The sequence below is a fragment of the Tympanuchus pallidicinctus genome, unplaced genomic scaffold (genome assembly GCF_026119805.1).
Source record: "Tympanuchus pallidicinctus isolate F22 unplaced genomic scaffold, pur_lepc_1.0 scaffold1, whole genome shotgun sequence".
Taxonomy (NCBI): Eukaryota; Metazoa; Chordata; class Aves; order Galliformes; family Phasianidae; genus Tympanuchus; species Tympanuchus pallidicinctus.
In genome coordinates this window covers 3,912,607-3,933,836 of record NW_026294618.1, presented here as the reverse complement: position 1 = coordinate 3,933,836, position 21,230 = coordinate 3,912,607, and the positions used below count along the sequence as shown (strand labels likewise).

Genomic DNA, 21,230 nt, shown 5'->3' with positions numbered 1-21,230 from the left:
ACTTTGCTCATTTTGACCTCAAATTGAGCTGTTTCTGCTGTGAGGTGGGACCTGCAGAGATGGGATTTCAACACCTGATCCAGCAGCAGAAAAGCTCTCAGCTCACTGAATGCAAAACACACCTCACCATTCCTCTTCCTGGTGTGTTATGGGTGGCCCAGAGGTGATGAAGTGGTAGGAGCTTCAGTTGGAAGCCAAAAACAATCAGCTGCATCTGAAACAGCCTGAGAAAACACAGCACTGCCAGTTAGGGCATCACGACACCCTTCAAAGGAAGCGACCCACAGGTTTCTGATAAGCCATGAAGTCCTTTCTTCCTCTCTAAATTACAGCTAAGTAGGCAGATGAAAAGAAGCAGCAAGTCTTGCAGCAAGTCCCACAGCACCCAAATAAAAGAGAGGAATGATGATGGACAAATAAGCTACCAGGCTGGGGAACATCACTTAATAGAGCAGTTTTGTGGGCAGCACCAAGCTGGAAATCTTTATTCCGGCCTTTACAATCACCACTTGAAACGCCCTGTTGACACAACAGAACATGGCTCAATTTCAAGCACCGTTGAGGTTGAGTAATTTCAAACATCTTTTAATGTTTGTAGATGGTCCAGAGGGAAGCTGGCTGAAAAGATCTCCAGGGCAGCCACGTGGAAATCCATACAAACCCTTCAGATCATTACAGCGCCGGGCAGGTGGGAGGAGTGGATAATGAAGGGAGAAAGGTGAAGGCTCAGACTTCCAGATAAGTTGCTTGAAGCATTTATTTATGCCCAGTGCCTCCGTTACAAGGTCAGAGTGTGCCTTGGGGACCTGTAACAGAGGGATTCCTTTAACGCAGATTGCTACTTCAAAAGTGAGATTTTAAGCATAATCCATACTCCGCTTTCTTCTCATGGTGTGAGTGGAGGGAGGTTACACGCTCCTGCTTTCTACTGGGTAGCACAAACCGTCGCATGAGCAATCAGATAAGATGTTAATGCAGCTGGACTTAACCAGAATATCACAAGTCCAGGCACTGCCGCTCTTAATGAAAGTCTGGAAAAGACTGCTGATAAATCTGGGTTAGAAACAAAGCATGTCAGAGAAAATGGGCAAAGTGATTCATCTGCAGAGCATCCCCTAAACTGGCGAGGTCAAGGGAGAGCCCTCTGAAAGTCTTGATTAAATTTACAAAGCATAAAATTAGCTGTTTGATGCTATTGCTAATATTGCAGTGATTCAGCAGCAGGATGAGCTGGTGTTAGACTATTAAACCAAGGTATGAGATGGAAAGGGCTCCAATGTCCCAGCACCTTCACAGGACGACAGAAGGGCTGGGGTAGGAAGGGAGGTCAAGCTGGTGCAACCCCCTACCAGCTGGATCTTCTAAATCCAGTCCATCCCTCAGGTCTGGTTCTTCAGATACACAAAAATAACCTGAAAGGAGCAACAACACAATTTTGGATATTGCTGGTTGCTGAACCAGGGCTAAAAGCTGCTCAAATCCTGCTGACACTTCTCATTTCTCCTTTTCCTTGTGACTCAGTGCATGAGCTGGGTTACCTACTGCTTCCTGAAGCTTTCTATTAGTACTTAGCAGTGGTAACGGTCTTAGAAATTAAAACAAAGGTAAACGTTAATGAGCCAATGCTCACACCACTTCTGTATGGAGCTGGCTCTGCTCTTATGGAAGAAAATAAAAAGCAGCAGGGCTGCACAGGTTGCTCTAAAGCCAGCATTGGGGACGTCTGACAGCTCCAGCCTGCAGGACTGCCTCCTCTGGGCATCCCTCACTGCATCGACCCTTTTGGAGCTCCACTGGCAGCATCACTTGTACAGCTTCAAAGAAAAACAAAGTTAAATCCTTCCTACCTGTCTGCAGCAATATCACCACCACGCTTGCATCTGGAGATGATCCATCCCATTGTATGGATCCACACTGAACAGGATCAGGATGGATTCTCTTCTTCTTTAAGTTAAAGCTGCACTCAGCACTCTATGGCAATAAGTCTATTGGCATCCTAAGAATCACAGAACTATGAGTTGGAAAGGACCTTCAAAGGTCATCTAATTGAACTCTCCAGTAATGATCAGGGATGCCTACAGCTAGATCCAGTTGTTGATCCAGTGGGTGAAGAATGAGAAAGGGTGTGCATGAATACCCAGATCCCAATCCACATCACCTAACAGAGCACAGCCTGAAGCTGTCTCTGCTGCCAGCTGAACATCCAACCACAAAAGCCTTTCCTAAAGGAAGGTTTTGGTGGACAGACAGACAAAGCAATGCCCTGCTGGGACACAGCCCTTCAGGGCACCAGCACACAGAGAGCCATGCAACCCAGCATTTCTGTATGACCCCTGCCAGTAATCAGCTGCTTCACAGGTGGGGCTCCTTCATCTCCTCTCATCTCCCATGTCAATTTGGATGCTTATCATAAGCAAACTCATCGGTGCCCATCTAACTTCATCCATCTGGCCCAGACACCACATTTGTTCACACCAGACTGTGACATATGGATTTTTCCTTCAAAAAAAACCAGGAGTGTTGGCACTGTGTGCAGACAACTGCTATGACAGCCGAGACGGCGTCTTTTAAGCATCTAACATTTCCTCCTGCGTTCCGGTTGGTGCCTTTCCTTGAAAGAAGCTCTTTGTCTTTCACTTGAGACGGCAGAACTCCTCTCCCTTGCCCTGCAGAGAACAGCAAAACCTTTCAGTGTGTGCCTGAGCTGCTTGTTGTTGGCCTGCTCAGGACTGAGATGCCTGTGGTGATTTGATGAGTGCACACCAGGCCACACAGAGCTGAAATCCCTGGAGGTGTTCAAGGCCAGGTTGGATGGGGTCTGGGCAGCCTGGGCTGCTATGAAATGTGCAGGTTGGTGGCCCTGCCTGTGGCAGGGAGGTTGGAGCTTCATGATCCTTGAGGTCCCTTCCAACCCAACCATTCTGTGATTCTACAGTGATTCTATGAAGTCCCATCACAGAATCACTCAGGTTGGAAAAGACCTCCAAGATCACCCAGTCCAACCCCAGCCCACCCCACCATGCCCACATCCCTCAGTGCCACATCCCCACGATTCTGGAACACCCCCAGGGACGGTGATCCCACCACCTCCCTGGGCAGCTGTGCCACTGCATCACTGCTCTTGATGAGAAGAAATGCTTCCTAATATCCACCTTTCTCCTGCAGCACGGTGTTGTGGATACACGTGATAATGATTAACTCTCCCCTTCCAGAAGCCAAGGCAAATGTCATGAGAACTTTGCCAAGTGAAGACACTGCTGAAATGGCCTTACAAGTTCAGGTAGCACTGGGTCCTTCAGCAGCTCTGATTTCCTGAACGTGAAGCGGCCTCAGCTGAATTTCACTAATTCCTTCAAAGGCTCTCTTACACTCGTCTCCACAGATTATACAGTAAATACGCTTTAATGAAGCACTTTCTAACCTCAACACAGCTTTTAAAAAAAATCAGCTTTAACCAATGGACCTCCGGTCATTTTCAGCATTTCACTGCTGCTCCTTTTCACCCACTCATCCTCAACAGGAAATTACAAAGTTATTCAGTGCTTTAAATGAGTTGCTTACATGAATGCATCCAGCTAGAAAGTTCAGCAAGGGCCAGGAACACCCAATTCCTCCTGAAAGTCACCACATCCAAGGTCAGTGACATTTAAGCACTATTTCTGTAATCAATCAGCACCAACCCATCAGGATCCAGCCTGCTGCATGCATGTCTAACACAAGCCCAGATGGGATAAACCCAAATTTATCAGCTCCCATGTGATGACTTTACAAGAAACCTTTCAAATAACACTGCATTTTGGAGTGACAATGTTTACAACGCTTGGGAGCTGTGAATAAAACTGGAATAGCTCAGTGACAGCTTTCTCTAAACACAGCAGCCTGCGAAATACGTGAAATGATGCACATGCTGATTAGTGAGTGACTTGCTAGCTCCATAAGGTAACAGTGCTGGTGTTGTCCTACAGATCCTTTGTGCTTGACACCTTCGTACATCATGAACATTGCAGGAAAATTGGTATTGTAAACTCAAAGGGCAGCTCAAACCCTGGGTCATGGCAGCTCCCCCTCAATGCAAGCTGGTGGATGAAAGGACGGAGCTCTGCCAAAAAAGACATGGGGCTGTAAAAAAGGGACAGACTCTTTAGCAGGGTCTGTTGTGACAGGACAAGGGGAAAGGGTTTCAAACAAAAACAGTGGAGATTCACATTGGAAGGTTTTTAACAATAAGAGTGGTGAGGGACTGGTACAGGTTGACAGAGAGGAGGTGGTGCCCCGTCCCTGCAGACAGCCAAGGTCAGGCTGGATGAGCACTGATGGAGCTGTGGGTGTCCCTGCTCAGTGCAGGGAGTGGGACAGATGGCCTTGAAGGGTCCCTAACAACTCAAACCATTCTATTATACTGGGGTAACACAAATTTCTCCCTTTTGCCTCATTCAGTCACAGTCAGGAGCTCATCCTGTCACCAAACAAATAAGAGGAGCTGATGGTAACAATTTCCAGGGGTCCCTGGGGGGATGACAAGCTTATTTGCAAGCTTTTTGTTCGCTGGGTGCACACAGCCAATGCACTGCAGGCATTCTCACATTCCCACCACCACCCCCCAACAGTAGCTTTTCCAGCTCACCTCAGTCTCACCCTTCCTGGCCTCAGATGCATGCCAGATAACATCTAATCATATCATAGAATGATAGAATGGCCTGGGTTGCAAAGGCCCACAGTGCTCATCCAGTTCCAACCCCCTGCTGTGTGCAGGTCACCAACCAGCAGCCCAGGCTGCCCAGAGCCACATCCAGCCTGGCCTTGAATGCCTGCAGGGATGGGGCATCCACAGCCTCCTTGGGCAACCTGTGCCAGTGCCTCACCACCCTCTGGGGGAAAAACTTCCTCCTCATATCCAACCTAACCCTCCCCTGTCTCAGTTTAAAACCATTCCTCCTTTCCTATCACTATCCACCCTTGTAAACAGCCGTTCCCGGAATATGACAAGTGTAAGCAGCTTTTGCATCTGAAGGCCCTCAACTGAGCACAGAATTACACATTTGGTCTCTTTAGGACAAAAACTTTCTCACTGTGCTTTTGAACAGCACCCAGAGAGATTCTCAGCCTAGTGCATTGAAAGCAGTTTCAATTACAAAAGGAGGGAAAAACTCAGGTACACATTCTAAAGAAAAGAGAACGGGAAGCAAGGCCCTTCACATGGATGGCTGCAGCTCTGCTAGAACCAGAAACCACAGAACACAGCTTTGGGAAGCGTAAGATGTGCAAGAGGCTGATAATGGCTTCAATTAGCATCAGCCTGCAAAGCCAGCCCTGCAAAGAGTTGGAGCAGAGTGGTGCTGCGATAGTTTGCTGCTTTCCAGGAGAGGTGAGCTGCAGGGACTCCTCACACATCCATTATCCGTGAGGAGCAAGCTCTTGCCTGTGGAAATGAATCTTGGCTCAGGAGCGAGACAGCGCTGTTAGAGTGAAAGAAGCGCCTACATCCAATTACACTGCCTTAATGAGTCTAAGAATAGATGAATATTTTATCAATTTTCACCCTGAATACTTGGAGGGTTTTTCATTTCAGGAGAAAGAGAAGATGCAGATTCGTGGCACAGACAGTTTAAAATGAAGCAGACTTGGTCTTGCTCTGGTGAAGCCTGGTGACACGGCTGGACCGCAGACCCAACAAACCGTTTGGTGTCACTCCTCAGCCATCCTCTGCCACCAGTGTAAGGCCAGATATCTCCTTCTGCAGGGTTGGGAATAGAGGGGGGTTGGGTGATGCTACAGCTAACTGCTGGATTTATGCATCAAAACACTCTGCTATGATTTGTCCTCCTGCAAAGAACATACATGGTTGGATACTAGGCAGAATTTCTTCTCAGGGAGTGGTGATGCAGTGGCACAGCTGCACAGGGAGAAAGCCTTCATCTCTGGAACTGTGGGGATGTGGCACTGAGGGACACGGGCACTGGGCATGGTGGGGTGGGCTGGCGTTAAGCTTGGGGATCCTAGGGGTCTTTCCCAACTGTAATGATTTTGTGATTCTATATAGAAGAGCAGCCACTATTTTCTGCAGGAGGCTGCAACAGCAACAGCTCAAAACACTCCTTGGTGACGCATCTACAGGCAGTTCTCTGTTCAGGGTGGCAGGGCATATCCTGATCTAAGGCCAGTGCGATGCAACTGATTTAGAGACAGGCGTGTCTGATCTCCTGGGCAGGATATTCTCCCTCCATCTTGAATTAAAACTCAGCATGAAGCAAAACTGGGTACTGTTGAGTTGTGATACATGAAAGAGTTGGTAAAACATTTTAGGATCCTTCAGGAAAAATGCTAAATATCTCTTCTATAATTCAATGTATGTTAAATACACTCACAGCACATCTTGACTCTTCAGTCACAGAGGAAAATACAAGAAAATCGGTGCTTGCTTTGTGATGCTAAGGTATGGAAATGGTCCACAATCTTGGAATATTCAGTGCTGAATGGGATAAAGTTTTGTGCAAGGAGGCTGTGGATGCCCCATCCCTGCAGGCATTCAAGACCAGGCTGGATGTGGCTCTGGGCAGCCTGGGCTGCTGGTTGGTGACCTGCACACAGCAGGGGTTGGAACTGGATGAGCACTGTGGGCCTTTTCAACCCAGGCCATTCCATGATTCTATCATTCTATGATAAGTTAAGAGACACTGCTACAATGGATTACGGTGGTGATGGGCTGACAGCTGGACTGGGTGATCTTAGAGGTCTCTTACAATCTTGATGATTTTATGGCTGTAAGAAGGAGTCCTCCTCTCAAAAGCTGTTCCTGTAGTGGGGCTCCATCCCTAGGCTGCTTTTGCCTGAGATGACCTCACAGAGACAGAGCTGAGACCACAAGGCAAAGGCACTTGTCCTCTTTTTCCACACCTGCACACCATTAATTGCTGCTGGCAAATTAATTGCAATGGAAAAATATTTTTGCACACTGCTTGGAGCAGCTTCGAGCATTTAACTGTGCTCCACTGTTGATGTGAACACGGGGGACCTACTGACCATAAGCATCACCATACACTTCACCAACTTGGAACACATTCCTTCTTAGGTGCTAAATAAGGAGATTGTTTGACACCTAGATTGAGCAACAAGGAAAAAACAACAGTGCTGCAGCACACCGCACGTGGCAATGCTCTCATCTAGGATTCAATTAATCTTCCCAAGTCCCTCCCAAAAGCTCTGCCAACTGTTTTCTCCCCTAGGATCTCTGCTTTCTGGACCCCAGCCCATGTCTCAAACCGCCCTGTCTTACTCGCATCCAGGCTGGGAGCTCTGAGTGCCTCGGCAGTAGGGGAGGGAGAGGCACTTTACAAGCAGAAGTATTATTCTCTTGCAGTGAAGCACCCTCTTCTCCTGCCTGGAGCAACAGCAAACCTTCCTTTTCTTTGGTTTCTAACAATATCTTCTTCCTGCTGCAGAGTTACAAAAGGCCCGACCTGAAAATCAGCTCTTAAAACAACTGTCAGCAGTTTTTAAAGCCTGTTAAGTACTAGCCTGGAAGGAGAAGGGGAACCAACATGCCTGGGAGGCAAACTACTGTTCAGCTTCACTTCACCGGAGAAACCAAAGAAAAAATAAATACAGGCGTATGTTGGTAAACCTGAGCACTACCATGTTATGGGAGAGCCCCAAAACACCAAGCTGTGCTCACAGCTCAGCCGTGCCCAGAGAGAAACCCTACAGACCCTCACCTGCAGGTGTCAGGGATCCGGATGCAGCTGTTAGATGCCTTTGAAGACAACTGGAGCAATGCGAGGTGGCAACAGTGCGACGGGTCTGCAAAAGCACTGCCAAGGGTCTGCAAAAGCACTGCCTTCCTTCAGCTCTGAAGCAGGGAGAGTTCTGTGCTCTGTGCTGCCCACCCTGCATCAAGGATTTGTTTAAATCTCAGTACGTTCCCTGGCGGGGAGCCAGCCATATTTGCGTGACCTTCATCTTCTCATTGCCCAAGTGTGTATTTCATAGACCAACATATTATATACCTCCAGGTAATGAAAGCGCATTCATAATCTGATAAACCACTCTCCTCAGCCAGGCTCAGACGAACCATTTAACTCTACTGTTACATTTTTTTTTTTCTTTTTTAATGGAAGATTAAACCAAGAAATCATTGTCTATTCCTTTTTCTTAAGCACTGGTGCATGCTGTGCAGCATCTGACAAGTAAAGAGCCAAGAGTTCAAAAACCCAAATTCCTAACAAAGCTGAGAAACCTGTTTAAGAAATAAGACAGGGTCACAACATTTTAGCACCTGGTAACTTCTTGATGCTGCTTTCAGCAAAATAGTTTGTAAAGCGGTCATACAGGATTCCATCTTTATTACCTCAGCGCTACCAAGATTTTGACTCTTGATATATGCAGAGTAATCATAAAATGGCTGAGTTGAAAGGGACCTTAAAGCTTACAGAATCACAGAACGGCCTGGTTTGGAAGGGACCTCAAGGATCACGGATCTCCAACCCCCCCCCCACATCCAGGGCCACCAACCTCCCCATTTCATAGCAGCCCAGGCTGCCCAGAGCCCCATCCAACCTGGCCTTGAACACCTCCAGGGATGGACAGGGCATCCACAGCCTCTCTGGGCAGCCTGTCATGGGCTGGGAGACCCCAGCAGCTCAGCCTCGCCTTGGGCACATCCAGGGATGGGACACCCACAGCCTCTCAGGGCAGCAATGCCAGGGACTCACCGCCTTCTGAGTAGAGGATTTCCTCCTAAATTCTAAACTAAATCTGCCCTCTTTTAGTTTAAAGCCATTGCCCCTCATCCTATCACTATCAGACCATGTGAAAAGTCAGTTCCCCTCTTTCTTACCACTTCCTTCAAGAACTAGAGGGTCACTCTCAGGTTTGCCCAGAGCTCCATCTTCTCCAACCTAAACAAGCCCAACTGTCTCAACTTTTCTTTGTGTCAGAAGTGCTCCAGCCCTCTGATCATCTTCGTGGCCCTCCTCTAAACCCACTCCAACTGTTCTACTGTTCTGTTGTGCTGACGTCCACATGCCATCCCTGCCTACCTTGTGAAAGTCACCAAGGCCAAGAGCCAAGCTGGGGCAATCCCAAGCACAGATACAGGCTGGGCAGGGAATGACTTGAGAGCAGCCTAAAGGAGAAGGGTTTGGGGGTGCTGGCTGATGAAAGACTCAACATGAGCCAGCAATGTGCACTGCAGCCTTCAAGGCCAACCGTACCCTGGATTGCATCAAGAGAAATGTGACCAGCAGGGCGAGGGAGGTGATTCTGCCCCTCTGCTTTGCTCTGTGAGACCCCACCTGGAGCACTGCGTCCAGTTGTGGGGCCCACAACACCAGAAGGACATGGAGCTGTTGGAGCAGGTTCAGAGGAGGGCCACAGAGATGATCAGAGGGCTGGAGCACCTCTCCTAAGGAACAGGATGAGAGAGCTGGGATCTTCAGCCTGGAGAAGAGAAGGCTCTGGGGTGACCTTACAGCAACCTCCCAGGACCTGAAAGTGGCCTACAGAAAAGCTGGGGAGGGACTTCTTATAAGGGCATGTAGATAAAGAATGAGGAGAAATGGCTTTAAACTGGAAGAGGGTAGATTTAGACCGCTCAAATTACTGAGTAGAATCACTCGTATCGTCACAGGAAAGTAATTCCGTGTGCAAGACACGAGCAGCAGCACTTTGGTGCTAAGGCCAGAGAGGTGTCGGAAGGAGCAAGGAGACGTCAGCTCCATTTGCACACAGCCGGTGCAGCCGTAGCTCTGGAGCTGTTAGCGATGTCTCTGCAGTGTTCTCTAGGGACCAACTCAGTATCACTATCACATACTTCTCCGCAGCGATGCAAGCACATTACAGGCTGATAAAAGGCAATCTGTGGTGTTTCTTACAGGCCTCCGAAGGCGAACAATTTATTAAAAAGAGCTTTTCAGGAAAGCGGCGAAAACAAAACGTTCTTCATCAACACCTCGCTCCAAATCCATCTTCCCTTCACCGATTACAGGAGTCGGTGCTACAAAGCCGCCCTGCCCTAATTGCCACTCTTTTGCTTTTGCAGATTACAAGCGGTGATGCCTCCTCACTCGTCAGCAAAGGTCTGTGCTGAAAGGTCACAACGACATCCAAGAGCTCAGTTGTCATGCTCCCAATGAGAGCTCCGGTAGGGACAGGAATCCCTCCTCTCGGACCAGGAGGTCCCACTGATAACTACAGAGAAAGCCAAGCTGACAATGCATAGCAAAACAGCATACACTATTAATATCTAAACTGTAATTATCAAAGTAAAGAACAAAGCGGCTCAGAGATGGTAATGAGCCTTGCTTTTCTCATCCTCTGTTCAGTCACTTGCAACAGGTCTCCCAGGCACTACAGTGAATGAGTGTAACGAAGGGATGCTCCAGGGCTTGGTTAGAGGCTACTGCATCCAGCTGCGCATCCTTCATTAGAACAAAAGGAAACTGGGAGGAAACAGAGGGCCTGATTCTCATTTACCACTTTAAGCCACTCTGGAAGTGTATATGCGAGCATAAACTACACCCACACCTCCTCTAACAGCAGTGCAAATGAGCTGTAATGGGAATGACGATCCAGCTGAAGATTTCAAGTTAAGAACTAAAGGAAACACTCAGGAAAGCTGTTTTGCTGTCTCGTGCTCTGTGCAAACAGTGTTTCTGTGTCAGGTGGCATTGCTTACCTCTCCCTGAACAGCACACGGGGATTGCAGTGCCGAGTGAAAACACAAGGCATGGGAATGCCCAACAAATGAAGCAGCCAAAACCTCCTTCCGCTGTGACTGCACCTCCACTGATACAAAAATCTCCCCTCGGCCCGTCTGTGTGCAATCAGCTCAATCAGCCAAGTCAAGTGAAATAAGTAGGGCTCTAACAGCACCAGGAGCCCCGCTCCTTCCCAGCACACCTTTATCCATCACAGGTCACACCGCTGGATTTCTGGCATATTGTTCCTCTGTTTCTGTGCAGCTCCAACCTGACAGCAGCGCAGCACGTTCACGTCACCCTGTGATTTATTCACTCCAGGACGTCTCCCTTCTGTCTGGGTCAGGACATCCTATCTCTGCTCCGGAAACGATACTCAACACTGCTTTATAACTCAGTCCCACGGGATGGAAAGCTTTTTTCTGCTCTTCCTCCAAAAATTTTAAGGGATTCCAGTTCATCGCTAAGATTAGAATACATCATCTCTATAACACGTTATAGAGACAGAACAGAAAAATGTCAAAAAACATGTTCCAGAATGACATTATCAAATTGGATTGGGGAGGGGAGAGATGTCAAAATATTTTGGTAGAGGAAGAATTTGGAAGCTCATCTTTGAAATCACACTGCGGTGCGCAAAGCGGGTGGCGCTCAGCAATCAGCCAAAGCCCAATTCATTTTTGCTCTGACTCAGAGTAAGCCGACAACACGTAAACCCCAAATCCCGTCAGCACAGACCCCCTAAACACTCTCCATCACTCTCCTTATCCATGCCACGGAGGGCTGGCCCATGCTTCCAAAGCCCATGTGGAAGCAGATGGCAGTCACCTCATTGGGATTCAATGCAATCTGCTGCTGGTGGGAGAAGAGCCTTGACTGTCTCTCCCACAAATGAAAAACCTGGGAAGTTCAGCCCACTTCTCAATGTTTTCTAACAGTTTTGCCAACAAAGCCAGCTATGCTCAGGAGGAACACATGTTTCTTGTTCACGGGTTTGACTCCACAGTGAAAAAGCTTGCAGATAATTCTGGAAGTGGTTTGTTGTCTTCTTAGCACGGCTTTGAAATCCACACACACACCACTCATGACAACATAATACAGACTATAGGTTTCCTAGCCCATTTTCTACCAAAGCACTCAGGATCTTAAAGAAAATATATAGATGCAAGTTTGCATCTACCCTTGCCAACTCCTCCAGCCCCGTCTAGGACACTCTCAGCAAAACCCTGCCCTCCCAGGTATGAAACCTGTGTCATTTCCAACCACGATGAGCATTTTCCATTGGGTTGGCAGAGATGCTGGCAGGACAGATCCTCAGGCACAGACCTTGTGGTGCCAGATCACACAATCAAGTTTCTACCCATTTACTTGTCCATTAACATCCCAGCTTGGAAACCAGGATGTTCTGGGCATCAGTGCTGAAAGCTAACTTTGAGGTCAATGGCACTCATTGCTCTTCCCTCACCCACAAATCTGATCTTTTTAACTTAGAAAGCAAGCAAGTTGTCCAGGCATGATTTAGCCCCGATAAATCCATGCTGAATGTTCCCCAGCACCTCCTTTTCCTGCAAGTGCCCACAGATGTGTTCCAAGAGGATTCACTCTACGATTTCCCCAGGGATCGAAGTGGGGCTGACCAGCCTGCAGCTCTTTGCATCATCCTTGTGACCTTTGAGGAAGATGGGTGAGATATTTGCCTTTCATTCATCACTGAGGACTTCCCTTGATCCCCGTGATTTTTCAGAGCGGCCTTGCTTTCAGCACCCATCGACAGAGCCCATTTTAGGATTGTCAAGTAATACCTGATTCTACTCTTATTCTGCTCTGTTTCTCTGCATCCCGAGCCCCTTTGCTAATTGCAGAGGCCTGGGAAACCTCACTGAAGACCAAAGCAAAGAAAGCACTGAGGACCTCAGACCTCAGCTTTATCTGGGTCTTGTGTCCCTAAACCACCTCACCTGCCCCATCCAGCAAGAGGCCACGTTGCTAAAGCAGCATCTCATCATGCTGCCTCTAAACATCCCCTTGCAAGTATCAACTTGATAGGAGTTTTGACTTTCTTACCACCATCACTGTATGCCTGGATGATATTCCCAACCTCCATCCTTGAAGCCAGACTCTGCTTCTGCCTCCTGCGTGCTGCTTTTCTGCATAGTGAAGGCACCAAGAACCTCAAACAGAGCTCACAACGCGATGCCTCCAAAGAAAAACATATTTGACCCCATTCAAATCTCAAGGTCTAATCACAGAATCACGAAGGTTGGAAAAGGCCCCTAAGACACCCAACCCCAGCCCACCCCACCATGCCCACTGCCCATGTCCCTCAGTGCCACATCACCACGGTTATGAAACCCCTCCAGGGATGGTGACCCCACCACCTCCCTGGGCAGCTGTGCCACTGCATCACCACTTTTCCTGAGAGTATTTTTTTTCTCTAAAATCCAACCTGAGAGTTCCCCAGGAGATGAAAAACTGCCTGGAGCTGTCAGTGATTAGTTAACTCCCTTCACAGCAGCCTGTAAATAACCCTGGCTTGACATAAATGCCAGTGGTCACAAAGCTTCAAAGTTCTTCACAACACGGCAATGTTATTTGACTGAGTATCTCCATGCAGGAATGAATTCTGGAAGTTGATTCTATGTGATGCAATCAGGATATTTTAGTTCCTGGAGATAAGACAGCACTTTTTCTCCCACCCACAGCTATAAACTTCAGAAACGTGACAGATTTCTTACAAACCTACAAATGTTTGCTTCACTGTTTCAACAGTTTGAAAGTGCATTAACTGTATTAAAAGGCTATAACCTGTAGTTACAACATTTCTGTCATGCCCAGTGTTTTATACACATTAAATGCAGCTTTCAACGAGCACATTTGATTCTCCCTAGCATAGAACTGCTTTGTTGTGATTTCTCTCTTGGGGAGAAATGCACCACCGAAACCCATCTTGCTGACCCCAAGAGTACAGGTAGAAAGCGGACGATCAACTTCTGAATTGGGTTGAGCTGGAAACTCAAATGCGCTACGATGAGACCAAAAAGCTCCACTATCTACACCTTTTCTTCACAAAACTTATTTATATTCCTGTAACACTATTCCTGGGGCCCATTCCAAACAAACCACGTTACTCAACGCTTTGGCTTATGACCTCCTCCTGTTATGGACACCTTCACCATGCCCTCATCTAAATGAGATGGAAGACGAAGCAATGCGGGAAGACTTAGGTCATAAGCCATCAATATTCACATTGAAGGTTTTAAAAGAACTAAAGAAGGAAAATTACAGTTTAGAGAGCCTGCATTTGTTCTTGGAGAGCTCTCTGCATGTCAAACGTTTCCAATCCTAACAATAATTTGGATCTTGCATCAAAGCCTTTTTACACCTCCCTAGCAAGAGCCACAGTACACTCACAGCATGCAATTTGCTCAAATTCAAGCAAACCAGACCAGTGCCACCCTTGGGTGATGCCCTCCTTTCATGATGGACCAAAATTCTTCAGGACATGGGAAAGCCCACATTATCCCCTCTTCTCTGCCAAGAAACAATCCCTTGAAACTACCTGCTGCCTGGAAGAGGAGCTTGAGGAATTTGTTATTGATTGGCTCCCCAGCCAAAAGCAAAGCATAAAGCTTTTTTAACCTACTTTAACCCCATCAGCTCATGTAAAAAAGTCATTAAAATTGCTTCATAATATAGAGCAACAATCACCTTTCACAAACAATGCAAGGCTTTGCAGTTTCTCCCTGTTGTGCCATGGAGAACCTTCTGTGGCTGAACATCACCTGCACGTGCTGCTGCTGACAAAGCAGCAGTGCTGTTCCACAGCCCCATCCCCTGCACTACGTCCTCAGTTATGAGCCTTGGGGGCAGGATCCACGGCAGCACTCAGTGCAGATGGGTCATGCCAACTTTTAATTGAGGAAAGGTGCCATCAGGTGATGCTGCACCGGTGCCAAACCTTGCTCTGCCAGAACTGTTCTGGAGACCATCTGCAACATTAACAGCAGGGAAAGAGCTGAAGAAGGGTCTGTTTGCTTCTCTGGAGAAGGTCTAGCTGTTTCCCTTGGTTCACACATCATATGTCTTCGCTTTGAGGACTGCCTCTGAACACAGGGCTGATACCAACCCTCAGGCTCCATCCAAGCACACTGGTTCAGTCCTTGGCACGCTGTATTCAACCTAGCGCAGTGCAGACACTGCACACACTGCGGGCTTCAAATGATGTGCCAGCTCTTGACCCACCAGGTCAGCTCTTAGACACTATCAAGATCACAGGCTGAGTTTTAATGCCCTGGAGCCAAGAGAGAGACTTACCCTAACAGTAATTTTACAGAATACACCTCTCCAGAAGCACTCGTGCTCACTTTAAAGGTTAGGCACTGTTTCAGAAGATTTATTTTCATTAAATGAGATTTTATCTTCCTTTCTATAAATCATTTGATGTCACATTATACTTGGGCTATAATACCAGCTGGACAACTTCACACCTTCCCAGGCAGAAATGTTAAACAGGGAATGAATGCTCAGGAAGTGGAGAACAACATACTGGTTAGTATGTGGGATGCAAAGCAATGCTAGACTTAAGAGCATCAAACCAACTTGTTTAGGGCAAGAGAAAGACATGAAGTGTTGGGTAAGACAAATACACCAATTAAGAAGAGACTGGTTTTGGAAAGTGACTGATAAAGTATATAAAACCTTCTAACCAAGAAGAAGAATCTCCTCCTACCCTAAAGTTCAGTCCAGATGGACACTACTTGGGCATGGTTCCTTCTTGAGGGCAGCCTGAGTTTTCAAGCATTACAAAGCAAAGTGGAGATCTCCAGGTTTACCCCATTTCCAGTACTTCAAGTACACGAAACTCTAGGGCCATCATTATTACGTGTTTTGGAGGCAGACATTTTGTTGTAAGTTGGATGGAAATCACTTATCAGAGAGCAATAGGTGGGATATTATTGTACTCCTGACTAGTTGGCCTGAATAGCAATAAGTCTGTGCAGCTATAGCAAAAGGGGAAAAACCACAGTCATCTAATAAGAATGCAATTCACTGCCTCAGAACACAGTTTTGGTCAGATCTTAATGCTGCGTAAATTACATTTGCTTCAGCAATCAAATCTCCCTCTCATTACCTTACTGCTACCAGGACCTCTGAAATAATTGACATGATCACTTGTAATGGTTAGGAAAGTTTTGATTTTAGGGCAGCCAATCTTGCCCTCTTTTTCTGTAGTACTTAGACTCATCCGTTCATATAATCAATTTTTCCATTTAAATGCTCCTTTTGACAGGAAAATGAATTCAAAATTGTTCAGCATTCCCAGTGATTAAGAAGAGAAATGGAATGAAAGTTGTAAAAAGAGTTTCTAAAAGACGACACTGTGCTTTCTCATCCTGTGAGGGGTTCAGGTGCCACAGCTGTGGTGGTGGGGGGCTGCAGGGGCCTTATCATTCTCTGCCAGAGACCAAGACCCACTTTTCTACATGCCCAATAGCAAATCCTCAGCTCCGTTGTCTGCCAGGTCCTCTCTGCACAGAAATAGTCCTTCACTTGAGCAGGGAGTCTTCTGCTCCTAAAGGCATCCTTGCACTCACCTGTGCTTACAAGCTTACACCTACCCTGCTCAAAACCAGGCTGGCTGAAGAGACAGTAAAAGAATTAGAAACCAAAAAGCCCTAAAACTTACACATCTGGTATTTCCTCTTAACACCTCTTCAGCATTCACTGTTCACCGAGCCTTTCATTTCCTTCTCAAATAACCTCCTACTGAGTTAAACCAACGCAATCGAAGAAAATCTCAGTAACCAGGCCAACAAACAGAGCTTGCATCTGTCTACAAAGCACGTCTGGATGTGTCACACACCCTGCAAGGCCTTGGGTGCCGTATGGCTGAGCTGGGAATGACATCAGGAGGACAGCCAGAATCCCAACCTTGGGTGACAGCATCACTCCTGCCAAACACATACTTGTGGAAGAGGAATGTTTCTCTAAGATGAATGGGTCTATGAGCAAAGGAAGTGATGAAGCTCCTGCAGGACTCACCCACAGACCCTTTGACACAGAGCATGGCAGCTTTTCCTCGTAGGGACTGCAACAGGTTCTTTTTCTCCTCTGCTTCTGTGGACTCTGACAAAACTGGACATCTTCAAAATGTACACTGAAAAATTTAGTTGAAATTAATCAAATTCCAAAGTGAGCAGCCGGGTGGATGAGGGAAAGGCTGCTGATGGGATCCACCTAGACATTAGCAAAGCCTTTGACACTGTCTCCCACAGTATTTTCCTGCAGCCCGTGGCTTGGACAGGTACACTGTTCACTGAATAAAAACTGGCTGGAGGGCCAGGCCCAGAGAGCGATGGTGAATGGAGTCGCATCCAGCTGGCGGCCGGTCCGAGTGGTGTTCCCCAGTTCTCCGAGTGGTGCTCCCCAGGGGTTGGTACTGGGACTTACCCTGTTCAGTATCTTTACAGATGACCTGGACGAGGGCACTGAGTTCCCATCAGCTTTTGCCAGCTCCCAGCTCCAGTTTTGGCATCAAACTGGGTATCCTTACGATCTGAAAATGCAGCACAAAAGATCTCACCTGTCCTGGCCACAATCCTTCTCCTGCACACTAGCTTTCTTAAAAGCTCACATGGTCAAAGAAGACACTTACCAAGCAGAAAATGCAAAATCTGGAGAAACCTGGCTGTGCCCAAGGAGCAGAGAAACCTTGCTTGGGAAGGGATGTGCTATCAGTCTGATTCCTGCTCCAAGGGGAAACATGCAAAGTTCATATGGCATGGGCAAATACTTCCCAAATAAGCCTAAGTCAATCGACACCATCCTCCAGCATACAACAAGCAGAGTGTTCTCTGCTGGCATATCAAAACCACATCCAAGACCAGGTACAACCCCAAAACACCACTGCAGCTTTTCTGCTTTCCTCTTGCCCCACATAGAATCATAGAATCACAAGTTTGGAAACGACCTATAAGCTCATCCAGTCCAACTGTCTCCTCATCACCATTGCCACCACCAGCACTAAACCATATCACGCAGCATGTCATCCACACGCCTCTCGAACGCTACCAGGGACGGCAACTAATAATATCCTAATATCCTCTCCAGAAGATTGTAAGTAAACAAATGTTAATTCCAAGCTCAACCAATTCCAACGAGACACGCTATGCCGGCTCCCGTTCTACTGAGAGAACAATTTCATACTCTGGCTGCGAGATAGAGAAGTTTGCGGACTCAGAACTCTGCCAAGGCAACACATGGATATCACAGGGACCCTAACAAAAGCTGACAGCAGACGCTCTCCTTATATTCTCTGCCAGGTCTCCTCTGTGCCAGAACATTCAACTGTCTCCAGCCCCCTTCCCGACAAAATGCCCCAAAGCTCTGCCTTACCCTAATTGACGGGCGAAGCCAATTTGCACAACACCGATGGACAGAAAGCAGCAGCCCAGGTTACGCCAGCCGGCGCAGGTGCTGATTATTTTCAGCATTTAGGAGCTCTGAAGTCATATCTAATGGCTGCTGAACAAAACCTGCAGAGTCTGGCATTACGAGCTGCGTTCCTGCTTTCTCAGAAAGCCAGCAGTTAATGGCATTCAGGCTGAATCTAGAATCATGAGAATATCTTTATTAAGCATGTCAGAAAACGTAGCAAAATGCTGTGTCGAACAATTGGCCGTAGCAATGCTACTCAGTTCTGCAAAGTGAGTCTGTATCACATCTGATGTGTTACATAAAATATATGTCAGCATTTTCCTGGCAATAACAGTACAGCAGTTTCTGAAAACCTCAACACGCAGCAAATAAAATATTTGCAATGCACTTGGAATTGTGGTCACTGCGCAGCTTAACACACTCAGCTCCATACTCAGTGCCTCAACGGCCTTAGAAGAGCACTGAACAAACGTAGCCTGTAAAGGCATAGAAGTACTGGGTGTTAGGTCTCCAGGTATATATTTCAGGTTGAAAAGAAGCTATCTGCTTTTATTTAGCTCCGTTTATGCATTCCTGCATACAGGTAAGTTCCCCTCGAAAAAACAAGAGATGAAAGCAGGGAAGGAGGACTGGCAAAAGAAAGGAGGCCAAGCTTGGGGCTTGAAAATTGCTGTGATTACTCAAGCTAAGAAAGGAATCAGAAAGATGAAGAAAAAGATGGATGGTTCATATAAGGACAGGAGGGAAAACACTACAGCAAGCGGATGGAGAAAGGAAAAAAAAAAACAACCAACAAGCAAAGGAGTGACTTTTAAATGAGCTGGAGTATTGCCTAGGGTCAGAGACGAGCACCAGGAGCCAGGAACGAACCCTCCGAGTTCACTGAGCATGTGATTTCTGCCTGAAAACCTGCTCAGCTGCAGCCCTCGCTGCTGCACGTGATGAGGCTTTGCAGCCATTGCTGCTGGCTGCTGGGTGCCAGCATCCATCGGCAGCCCTGCACCGCACTTCCACCAACTCACACACTGCATGCAGAGCTTAAATGGGAGGAGGGAACCTTGAAGCAAACCCAAGCATGGACCAACAGAGGTGGCTTCCAGCGACTTCACACCATCCAACCCCTCCAAATTCTCTTCCCAAATTCCCCACCCAGAGGCTCCAGATGAGCCCAGATTTCTACTCAAGGGTCTGAGGAGCACCAGCTCCTCCCAAATCCCATTTGTGAGCTCCTCCCCCAACCACACAGCTAACCTCAGCTGGGAGAAGAGAAGGCTCCAGGGACAGATGAGAACAGCCTACCTAAAGGGGGGGTTGGAAGGAAGAAGGGGACAGACTCTTTAGAAGGTGAAGAAAAAGGGGTTCATCATCACGTTTATGAGCCAGCCTGGGTGTAAGGAAGAAGTTATTCTCAGTAAGGGCAAGTGAAGCACTGGCACAGGTTGCCCAGAGAGAGGTGGGTGCCCCATCCCTGCAGACAGCCAAGGTCAGGCTGGATGGGCTGTGAGCACTGATGGAGCTGTGGGTATCCCTGCTCAGTGCAGGGAGTGGGACAGATGGCCTTCAAGGGTCCCTCCCAACTCAAATGGATTCTGTGATTCTATGATTCATCCCCCTCACGTCCCAAAACGTGCTGCCCATCAGCCATGCTGCTGCACTGTCCATAAAAATCCCTCTGAAAAAGGAAAAACAAAAAATCAACCTCAAAAGGAACACAGAGGAACACTGCAGTGATCCAGTGCCACTACAGACTGAAGTCAGTCTGATTCAAGTGAGGTACTGCAAAACTTGCAGCTTTTCACACAATATACAAAGGAGTATGCAGGGCTGGGCTGGAGCAAGTGGAAAAGGAATAGCAGCTGTGTTGTGGGTCCATTCAGCCCTGACATGCTCAGCAAGAACAGGACCAAGTCTGTTTCAGCTATCTTTGTTTCTGCTGGTGTCCTTCTCTTCAAAGTGCTTCCATTTCTGTGAATGCAGTTATCCCAGGAGAGCAATCCTGAAAGGTTTAGGAAGTCTTTTGTTTAGAGAAGAAATCGGAAATCCTAGCTGCAGATCCTAGCACATAATAGGCAAAAAACACCAAACCTACTCAGTTTTTTCATTTCTCCCAGAAAACGAGCTCCAGAGCAAACCAGATTAAGCAGAAGGAAGACGACGAAGTGCTGCCAATGGGGCTCACTGTGACCTCCACAGCCATTCCCTGCTTTAGGTAATTCTACCTTTGTCTCAGCCAGCCATAGAGAAAGCACTGGTGCTGATTTTGATGCTTCTTGACACCTATCAAAACTCCAGATCTTTCAAGTACGGTGAGGTGTCTCTCCTACCCTTTCCAGCTCTCCTTCTTCCTTGAAGAAAGACATTAGGTGAGGACACAGCCCTAAGCTTGACAGCATAAATTCAGGCTGTTCTCCCAAAGAAGGAAGGTATCCACACACATTTGGCAGAGGAGGGGCTGAGCATCTGTGATGCTCCTTTACCATTGCTATGAAAAGTAAAACAATTAACCAGCTAGCAGAGCTCCAGTTTAGATCAGTCCTTCTTCCCCAGGTCTGCAGTACCACAAGGCCCCTGCAGCACGGAGATGCTGTCATGTTAACACCGCATCTCCTGCAAAGCAAAGAGCAGCTTCCAGGCCTGGCTGCAGCATCCTGGTGACCCAGCTCACCCTGGGGCCCAGTGATGGGCTGTGAACAGCAACAGGCTCCGCAGGCAGAGGACAAATGCTAGAGGAGAGGTTTATGGGAGCAAGAGAGTGACGAAGGCTGGCAGGCACATAGGATGCCAGATTTCCTTAGAAATTTTTAGGGTCTCCCCTAAATCTTCCTTGGTCCTGCCTTGACTAAGGCTGGCCCTGCCAGAGACACTAATTTTCCCTACCCCATCTGTTTGGATTTGCTTACTTACTAATTTATAAAACGTCTATCTCCATGGTGGCTAAGCATTTTAATCACAGTGATTAACACACTGAGCAAGAACAAAACAAAAATGGTTAATCAAAGGCTATTAGCAGTGTTTGAATGTCTAGACGCCACTTTTTGCACATGAAGGCTGGTAAACGATCATCTCCCCATAACCCTCACATGGCCCCTGATTTATTCC

At 47.4% G+C, this 21,230-nt stretch overlaps 1 protein-coding gene across 5 annotated transcripts in view; it reads right to left on the bottom strand.

The window, feature by feature from the left end:
* XKR6 (XK related 6) overlaps positions 1-21,230 on the bottom strand; it is a 433,654-nt gene that overhangs the window by 110,001 nt on the left and 302,423 nt on the right. The window lies entirely within an intron of this gene.